The sequence below is a fragment of the Furipterus horrens genome, unplaced genomic scaffold (genome assembly GCF_987537825.1).
Source record: "Furipterus horrens unplaced genomic scaffold, mFurHor1.1.pri manual_scaffold_1, whole genome shotgun sequence".
Classification (NCBI taxonomy): domain Eukaryota; kingdom Metazoa; phylum Chordata; class Mammalia; order Chiroptera; family Furipteridae; genus Furipterus; species Furipterus horrens.
This window is the reverse complement of record NW_028327171.1, coordinates 218,363,699-218,373,529: the sequence shown is the minus strand read 5'-3', so window position 1 is coordinate 218,373,529 and position 9,831 is coordinate 218,363,699. Positions and strand designations below refer to the sequence as shown.

Below are 9,831 nucleotides of genomic sequence, written 5' to 3'. Positions count from 1 at the left end.
CTTTCAGCCCAGGCGGTGGAATTAAGGTATGCTTAAAGTAGGAATGCTGCACAAGACGACGAATTAGAGAAAACCCCATCACTGTGATACAGAGACCTGATTAAGATCACTGGGGAGAGACATGAGGGGCCACAGGAGTTGGCCAAGGCAGTGGACGGCAGTCTAGGATGGGAACGGCTGAGCCGAAAGCCTCCAGGGCCAATGGAAATAGAGGGCTGGCTCTGGCTCAGGGGCTTTTCCTCCTTGGGGACTTCTGGATGATGATGCTGAAGCTGTTTCCCGACAGATGGGAAGGAACTCCCGGCACAGCCTAGGATCAGGCTGGCCTGGCAGAGGGTGGCAGGTCTATCACCTGGGTGTTCTAAAGGGAATTGGCTCTGTGGCAGAAGCCAGCCATTGTTCTGGAATTGTGTAGCTTTTGTGTATTACGTTGTTTTAGTTTGTAAGTTAACCTTATAGAAACCAACAGGGAGGGGACTGATATAACTCAGGTGTTAAAGAGTTTAGCCTTCATTGACAGGCATAAGTGATTCAAGATGTGACTTGATAGGCTTAAGTGACTGCTTTTGAATGAAGACACTTTCCCTTTATCATCAAACCTTTGTCTCTGGAATTTTGCCTGGAGGATGGCAGTGGGCAGCAGGCCTCCAACTGCTGCTGGGTAACAGTTGGTTTATGGAAATATCCTTATATATTCATTAGACTTGGTTGCTGAATTTTATCATCACTCTTTAGCAACTATCCACATCTGATTTTCTCCTTTAATTTGTTCTAACAGCTTATATTGATAGATGCTTTAGATACATTTCTGGAATCTGCCAGCAAATATTTCAGAGAATCTTTGCATTTACTGTATATTCATAAGTGAAATAAACTCACAGCTAGCTAGCTTTCTTAGGTCTCCATTCAGATTTTTATTAAAGCTGTGCTATCTTTATAAAGTTGAGAATGCTTTCCCTTTTTTAGCGGCTTACACGACACTGGTGTTATCTGTGCTGGGTTTGGTGGAATTCAGCTCTAATTCTGTCTAGTCTTGGTCCCTCTTCATTGGTAGATCGTCGCTGGGCTGTTCAGTAGTTGCGTTTCCAGCACTTGTTTCCCTCGGATTCTCAAGTTTGTGGCCGCCTTCATCATCTCCCGTTGTCTGTGACCGCACCATCTGTTCTATATGTATTTGCTTTGTTTTTCCTTTTCTTTTTTTAAAATTAATTTATTTGTGTTTGTTTATTCATTTTTATTTATTTTTGGAGAGAGGGGAAAGGAGAAAGAGAGGGAGAAACATCACTGTATGGTTGCCGCTCACTTGCACCCCCAACTGGGGACCCAGCGTGCAACCTAGTCCTGTGCCCTGACTGGGAATCGAATGCTTCTTTGCTTAATGGGACATCTGAGGAATTTGTTTCAAAGAATCAGCTTCTGGATTTACTCTTCTATTGGGCTATTTTGTCCATTTCTTAATATCGTCAGAAACAAATTTGTTCAGTGAAATCTGTTTTCAATGAAAAGATGTAAAACCCAAATTCTCATCGGAGTCTATGAAGCTTTTACTGTGTCATAGATTTTGCTTTTGTCTTCTTTCCATTGCTTTCTAGATAGCATGTGGTTGCTTTACCCTCAATTCAAGGGTTATCCAGGAATGTTCCAAACTGGGAGTTATTTTTGTCCTCCTGCCTTCCCCTCAACCCCCAGTTTTAAGAGATCATGATTTGTAAACATCTACACTATTATAAAAATCTCCTTAGGCCCAGGCCAGTAGCTCAGTCGGTTAGCACCTCATCCAGATATGCCAAGGCTGCGGGTTCAACCAATGATGCATAAAGAAGTGGAGCAACAAATCGATGTCTCTCTCTCACTATACAATCAATAAATTTTAGAAACTTTTAAAATTTGCTTAAATTTCCTTCACAGCAGTTACATTATTTTTAAAATCCCCAATTGCTTCTTCTTTATGCCATTGAATAAAGCACCTAGTTTTCAGTGAGAGAGCCTTGATCCAGCAACGCAAAATGCCAAGCACTGTGATTAATTTAAACCCTGGATGCAGAACAATTGGATCCCCCAAACCTCAGAAATGTGGTCAAACGAAAATTTCATTCTTTCAGATTGCGCTCACTCTAGATCAGTGGTTCTCAACCTTCCTAGTGCCACAACCCTTTAATACAGTTCTTCAGGTTGTGGTGACCGTCAACCATAAAATTGTTTTCACTGCTACTTCATAACTAATTTTGCTACTGTTTTGAATCGTAATGTAAATATCTGATATGCAGGATGTATTTTCATTGTTACAAGTTGAATATAACTAAAGCACAGTGATTAATCACAAAAACGATGTGTAATTATATATGTGTTTTCCGATGGTCTTAGGTGACCCCTGTGATAGGGTCGTTCGACCCCCAAAGGGGGTCGCGCCTCGCAGGCTGAGAACCGCTGCTCTAGATGCTAGAACTTGTTTAAAATGTTTTTCTCCTGGACTCATGGCTTCCTTCTTCCACAGCACAATACTCCCATTCCAACTCACATAGAAGAAACCAACTTTTCCAAAACAAAGATGAAGAAAAGACAAATAAAACTGGATCCTTGGCAATATAACTGTACTTTGCTGGTGGCATTTATATTAGTGAACTACCATCCATTGACACATTAATCTTTTATTCACGTACGTATCGAAGTCCACAAAACGACCCTGTAATGCAGGACCTGGAAGATCCGTAATCCCTTACCCAGAGCCCTTGGAATGTCCTGGCATCGCGGTCTTCGGATTTGAAGATGGTACATATATAGTGTACCACATAACAGCCTCAACCACCTCTGGGTGGCACCCCGCCATCAGATGCATTTTATGTAGTGACACATATGACCCCTGGCCCAAAGTGGGATAAAGACAGACTATATAAATGGCTTCAGCCCAGTTCTGCTCCCTCTCTCCCTGGGAAAATAACAAAAACTTGTCTTTCTTCAGCGGTTTGTCTTTGGAGTTGGGTATAAAACTGTGGCTCAACAGCAGGTCTCGTCTGGTTGAAAAGCCCTTGTTCTTCACACTGGGTACTGGGCTGGGTGGGGGACCAAGGTGGGAAGTGGAAGAGGATCAGGATCAGGACACCCTTTAGCGCCGAGCTCACTGCCAAGACTCAACAGAGCAGCACATCCAGGAGCAGGGATGCTGCCTGGTGCGAAGCTCGTTCACATCGGAACCCCCAGAACTGGACGTCGTGGACCCCCAGCTACGAGCACCAGGAAGCAGCTTTCGGGACCCCCCCCTCCCCACTGCGTATCGCGCCCCGTGCTTGGGAACATTAAGTTCATCTTGAGGTGCTGTAACCACCGGAGAACCTACTGCGGGGCGAGGGGCGGCCACAAGCTCAGGGACGGGTTGTGTGGCTAAGCCCCGGCCCTGCGCCCCCGGGTCTCCCAGCTCGCGGGCAGCTGCCGCCCGGCCGGGGGGACCCTGACTCGGGCCAGGTCCTGAGCAGCGTAACTGGGCGCAGGCAAGCGAAAGACAGAGAAGAGGGGGCGCTGCCTGGGCTCCAGACCAAAACAAACCCGGCTGGGGCCACGGCTAAGGGCCCGAGAAAGCCCGCGGCAGCTCCATGCAGCTCAGGGCTCGGGTCCCGAGCCCACGGGGGCGCGGGCCGACCAGCGCAGGGAGGGCCCGGCAGGAACGAAGCGGAAACGCGAACCGCTGCCCGGCGTGCGGGCGCTGCCGGCGTCAGAATCGGGGCTCCGCGGACTCCCCTCCTGCCCCGCGTCGTACCTGCGGCCAGGGGACGCCGACAGCGGGAACGCGGCGGCGGCGACGGACCCCCGAGGCCTACTCGATGCTGGGCGCCGGCCGGACGGAACGGCCCACGGCGGAAGCGCCCGCCAGGCCCAGCCGGCACCGTCCCGCCCCGACCACCCGCACGTGCGGCCCGCGCGGCCCGCATCTGAGCCTGCTCCGCGGCTCTACCCCACAGGCCGAGACGGGGTCCCTCGAGTCCTCGCAGGACACACCCCGTCGCTTCCGCCCGAGCCAGGGCTGCCGAGGGGCGCGGGCCAGGGGCAGGAACCGGGGGGGACCGAGGACGGTCCGGGGGAGAGAAAAGGGGAGAGCCCGAGAAGACGGAGGAGGGACCAGGACCCTCGGCCGGCCGGCCGCCCCTCCCCCACACCGCGCGGTCAACCCCGTCCGCGCGCCCCCCGGAACGGCTGAGCGTCGCCCCGCGCGGCCACCCTGCCCCTTTTGTGTCGGCCCACAGCTCGTAACCCGGAGACGGCGGCAGCGACACCCACGGCGAGACACTCACCACAGAGAAGCCGTAGAGCAGGAGCCAACCGACCCCGCCAGACCCACCCAACACCCGCCGTCTGCTCGCGCCCCGCCTCGCGCAAGGCGTGCTGCGTCATCACGTCGTCCCGCCCCTTTGCCAACGCTTTCCGCGCCTCAGCACGACCTGTCTTTCCTCCCCACCCCACCCCCATGCACCGGAGCCTGAGTGCGCAGGCGCAGAAATCGCCGCGTTTTCCGCCTCTGCGCAGGCGCCGTGCCCCTCCCACGGCTGTTAGCCATATAGATGCTGGGGGTGGGGGAGAGGTCAAGCGTAGCCTCTTCTCCTTTACCAAGATGGCGGCTCGTCCCTGTTTCGCCACAGTTCCCACCTTGTGAGCCCGATCTCTTTATGCTGATAAGACTGGAACAGGTAATGTGATTCTTCGCCCGTGGGTAACTGGAGTAATTGGAGGGGGGTTCTTTGGAATGAGCTAAGTGGCTGCTGAGGAGAAGGGAGGCGGACGGGGGAAGGCAGGTGGCTGTAAGAGTGCGAAACGACCGCAGGGGGGGCACCTCCGCCTCCGGCTCTCTCCTGGAGATGGCGGCAGCGCGGAGCTGGGAGTGCTGGACCGGGGCCGGGAAGGGGACGGCAGGCGGGCGCGCGGGTCCGCTCTAGCCCCCTGCCGCCTCCGTCTCGGTGGTTGGGCCCCTCGCCTCGATTGGCTGCCGCAGGTCACGTGGGTCCGAGGACCCGTGCGCAGACCATAGAGTTGGGCGCCTGTCCCCGGGGACGCGGCCTTCGTGCGCCCGGGGCTGGGGCCTGCGCCCGGGGGTGGGGGCGCGGCCGGCCCGGCCCCTCGCTACCTTGTGGTCTGGGGCGCGAGGTGTGAGGTCTTAAGGCCGCCGAGACGGCGCGGCCGGGCCGGGAGGGGAGCGGCGCTGCCCCCCGCCGCGCCCTCCCTCCCTCCAGGCGGCCCGCAGGCCCGGCAGCCGTCAGACACTCCTGGGCTGGGCGCAGAGGCCCGCGCACGGGAAGCCTTCGTAGCTCACCCCCGAGTCCGCCGGCGCCAGCTTCGTCGTGGGGACCTGAAGCTGTGACACCGGCGGACTGCGAGGGCGTGTTTCGGGAGGCGGGCGGGTGCTCGGGGCCGGCTGCCAGTATCCCCTCTCCTGTCTTGGAGGACGGGAGGGCCCGGCCCTTCTGCTTTTCATTAAACGCCGCTTCCGGTCAGAGGCGACCTCGGTGATGAGCGTGACCGGCCCTTTGGCCGCGGGTTTGGCCCTGGGCGCTCCGGGCCCCGTCGCGCTGCCTTCGGGCCTCGGGCGCGGCCTCACGTCTGCCTGGGGGCTGCGAAGGGCGCTCGCCCCCTGGGCGGGCCGTTTCCTCCGCGCCCTGTTGAGACGGGGCGTTCCAGGCAGGGTGTCGCCCGGGGCAGCTGGCTGCCGTCGCGTGTGGGAGCAGAGCTGGGACTCTGTGGCGTGGGTGGTGTGTTTTGGATCGTTTTGAGCGCGCCGCGTACCCCAAGCCGAACTCATTAAGTCCGTGTCCCGTTGGGGTGTTTGAAAGCAGCGCTTCCAGTGGTGGAGAAGGTGCCGGCTTCCAGCGGCGTTTCGTCCTGTGACTCCCCGGTTCTCTGGTCTGGACGGCGACCTTGCGTGGGTGTTAGGTCTGGAGAACACTGGGCAGACCCCGCACGCCTGCGGGAGGACGTTTCAGAGCCGGGCGAACAGCTTACGGTGAGAATGAACTCTCCTAAGGGCCAGGGGTTCAGCCGCGGACCGTGCACCGTCGGGGGCTCCCCCCTCCAGCGAGTGAACACCGCCCGGGCGCCCGCGCAGGGAGCGGGAGGAGGACATCCCCGAGACCGTCGGGCCACTGCACAGCACCGGGGGCCCCTCGGGTCCCTGGCACGGCACCTTCTCCGGGGGGCCAGGCTGACCCCTCAGCTGCCGGGTGGGACAGTGTCTTCTCGAGTTTCCTTTAGTTCCGCCGCTTGGGGTTTCTGATGGTCTCACGTCAGTCTCATAACTCACTTCTTTAACAGTTCAGTTCAAGAAACACCGAATTGCGTGCCATGCACCGTTACGGAGTCTGGGAGCGCAAAGATGAAGAGGTTACAGACTTTCCCTCCAGCAGGCCATGGCCCCGTACGGAGGGTTTACTGGTGGAAGAACAGCCAGGTTCCAGGGGTCCAAGCGCAGTGATGGGGACGGGCCAGCGTGTGGATGGAGGAGTGAGGGGGCAGTAATGGCCTGTAGGAAAGTCTTCACGAAGAATGTGTGTCTCGAACTGGGGTTTAGCAGATGAACAGGAGCTTTTCCAGGTGGAGTCGGCAGGATGGGGTGTCCCAGGCAGGAAGCCTGGCGATGCAAAGGGGACAGGTGACAGCTAACACTGGGCACATCTCAGCCAGAGCTGGAAAATTCAGTGCACTGCCGACCCCCAAAGGGCGGCGGGCTTGCTGAGAGCTGGTGGCGAAGGACGTCGTGCCCTCCAGGAAGACCTGCAGGGTTTCAGGTGATCACTGTCCGCCAGGATGACTGGGACCTTTACTCATAGGTGGACCAGGTAGATTCTCCGTTAATGCTTCCCAACTGAAACGTGTTCATTTACCAAAAGGACTTGAGCAGCGAACACACTTTTTAAAGTACTGAGAGGCACAAAGTAGGTTCACAAACGTGGATTCGTGAAACCCGGAGCTGTTCTTGTATTATTGCTTATGAACGATCGCATTACCTCTATCGGAACGACTGGGAGCCTGCTGGACCCTGCCCCTCAGCACACATCCCTCCCGCGGCCTGCGGTCGCACTCGGGAGGCTTTTCCCGTTTCCGTTAGGGAATAACCAGGCTGCCGGCATGAACAGCGCTCGGCTAAGTGCTCAGTTGCTGAGGTATGGCTGCAAGAAGCCCAAGATGCGTGTTGTCACAGTTTGGGACCAAGTGGAAAAGCAGCCAGAGAACATCACTCTTGTCAGAACTCCTTTGCCTGGAAACTATAGAAGCACCACAACATTCAGCATTTGAAAAGCAAGAAAAGATTTAAACTCTCCCTATGTGTATACATTTTTAAAACTGATTATATAAGTTGTTTTGGGTTAAGCAAGATTTTCTTTCCTTCTCAAGTCAGAGGCGTCTTGGAAGTGACATCCTGAGCAGGCTGTCATTGTACTGGGTGCACCACAGTCCCTCGACGGCCCCTGACCACGAGCCAGGAAGGCTGTTCCAGAAGTTGTGGGGACTTAGTCACCTTGATGCTTTCTGTTAACTTGGTAGCAATACTTTTTATTGGCACCATATGAATTTTAAAATAAAAAATTAGTTTTATGTCAGATCAACTATGTGTCTTCCTGTCGTTTTTAAGGTGTCAGATGAGTCAAGAAAGGCTTGTGAGGAAAAACGATGAATTTCCTCCTCCGAGTCAGGTTTCCTGCCCTGCGGGACCCATGTTGTCAGCTGGCCCCTCCAGTCTCCGCCACCACCTCTGAGTGGCACAGGTGCTTGGCTTGCTCACCGAGGGCTCTTCCGTCCCTGACTCCGAGTGGATACGAAGGCTCCAGTGTTTGTTTTCTTTTACCCTCGGACCTGGCTGTGCAGGCACGTACGTGGCTGCCCAGAGCAGCTGCATCTTTAACGGGGTCAGCTCAGTACTTGGCGTTTACGTTATGGCTACACAGCGTCGCTCCGGGCTGGGCCGAGTGGGGCCGTGGGGTCTCCCTTCCTGGGTAAGCGCTTGTTTTCCAGGACGTTCTTCTGAGTCTTGTTGTTTGCTTGTTTAGTTCCCTACATATTTGTCACTAAAACTCAACACTAAATTCACCAATTTGTCTAAATCTCTTTTCAGGAATTTAGTCCTTTTTAGCTGATGAAATTCCATTTTTTATTAATCTCACCGTGAATAAATCTGTCCCAGGCTTCCCACCTGCTGGAGTCCTGTTCCTTTTGTGTTGGGTCCCCGGTTTCCTGGAAGCATGTTTTTCTTTCTCTTTCCTGACTTTTTCCCTCTCGTTTTGATGGAGCCGTTCCTTGGGGTTGTCTAGGGAAGGGTGCACGAGAGAACCTGCCTGCCTGGGAGCTCTTCACTCCCCTTTGTTCCCAAGTGAAACTCTGGGCCCCACCGTGCTTCCCCGCCCCCCACCCACCGGTGTCACTGCTGAAGCCTTCGTATGCGACTGTTCGCTCCTTTGTAGCTCAAACGATTTCTCTGTAAAATTGAAAACACCTAGTGTGATCATGTCTCTTGGAATTTGTTTTTATGTACTGTCTTGCCCACACTTGGGGCCCCATTATTTAGAAATTCGTTCTTCAGAGCTGGGCAATTTTCCTGATTTATTGCTTTGATTTCTTCCCATTCACTTTCTCTAGAATGAAGCTATAGAGCTGCTGGAGTGACCCTGACTTTCTAGGTGTCCCATTTTCTCTCTGGAAGACATTCTCAACTTTATCTTCTGGCTCTTCTGTTGCATTTTTCTGACTCTGTTTCAAAGAGCTTTCTCTTGTTCTCTCTACCCCGTTGTGTAACCTCCGGTGTTTGTTTCATGGACGTGGCATCGCCTCTCACCTGAGGACTTCAGTGAGTTTCCAAGTTTTCTCCTTCCCGAAGTCACTGTCTCCTTCAGGCTGCTTTTCCCTTTGTTTGGGAGTCTTGCCTTTCGTGGCAGCATTTCCCGGGCTGCTGTGGTGGTCTCCTGCTTGTCAGCGGCCTCTGAGCCTCGCTGGGGGCACCCAGCAGGGCCGTTTTCTTAAAACATCCTGTCGGCTTCTTTGGGTCTCTGGGTTATCCAGTAAAATAGTCAGTACCTTCCAGCCTCTTGTTTGGCTGCCTGTGTGCAGGGGCCGAGGGAGCGGGAAGGCTACAGTCCCCGCAGTCACTCCGGGAGAACACCCTCTGTCTGCAGAAGGGCTTGCACCCTCCACTGGAACAGGTGCCCCGGCCCAGAGGTTCTATTTCTCCTTCGAAACTGAGAGAAACCCCAGCCTTCGGCCAGGGCAGGAGGGCAAGCACGTCCTTTTTGAGAGCCTTTTCTTGCCACTTCTGCCTGGGCCCTTTAGCAGTGTTCTTTGTAGCAACAACTTGAGTTTCACTGAAATTGGTAGTTTCTTCTATTCTTTGCTTCGCTCCTTCGTAGCACAGCTGTGGATTTTGCTCTGCTTAATGGGGGCTGAAACGCCTTGGCAGGAAAGTGGCGGAGGTTGTGATCACGTTGGTCTTCAGAGTTAAAACGTTCAAATGGCCGGTAAGCAAAGCAGGGTTTCAGTTTCAGTGCTGGCCAAAGAACTGACATTCAAATCGCATTTCCCTACAGACCGGGAAAAGTAAACATGACCGCTTCAGTTACTAAGGGCGAGGGTCAGGTACCCGCGGCCGTGGTGAAGCGGAGCCCGTCCCTGCCCGCACCAGCTCGGGATTGCGTCTCCAGGACCTGACCCCGTGCAGCTGCAGCCCCGTGGGCAGGGGCTCTTTTCACCATGTTTGTAATCACAAGGGGCGGGGGCAACACCAGCAGGGGGTTGTGTTCATCCTGTCCGTGCAGCGGCTGACGGGTGGGTTTGTGTGGACAACTGGGGAAGACAGGGTGACGAGGT

At 54.7% G+C, this 9,831-nt stretch overlaps 1 protein-coding gene across 1 annotated transcript in view; it reads left to right on the top strand.

The window, feature by feature from the left end:
* The first annotated feature begins 4,551 nt into the window (after positions 1-4,551).
* HDLBP (high density lipoprotein binding protein) overlaps positions 4,552-9,831 on the top strand; it is a 56,075-nt gene continuing 50,795 nt past the window's right edge. Inside the window, exon 1 of the mRNA XM_090285467.1 lies at positions 4,552-4,676. The gene's annotated coding sequence lies outside the window, so the exon portion shown is untranslated. The remainder of the gene's footprint in view (positions 4,677-9,831) is intronic.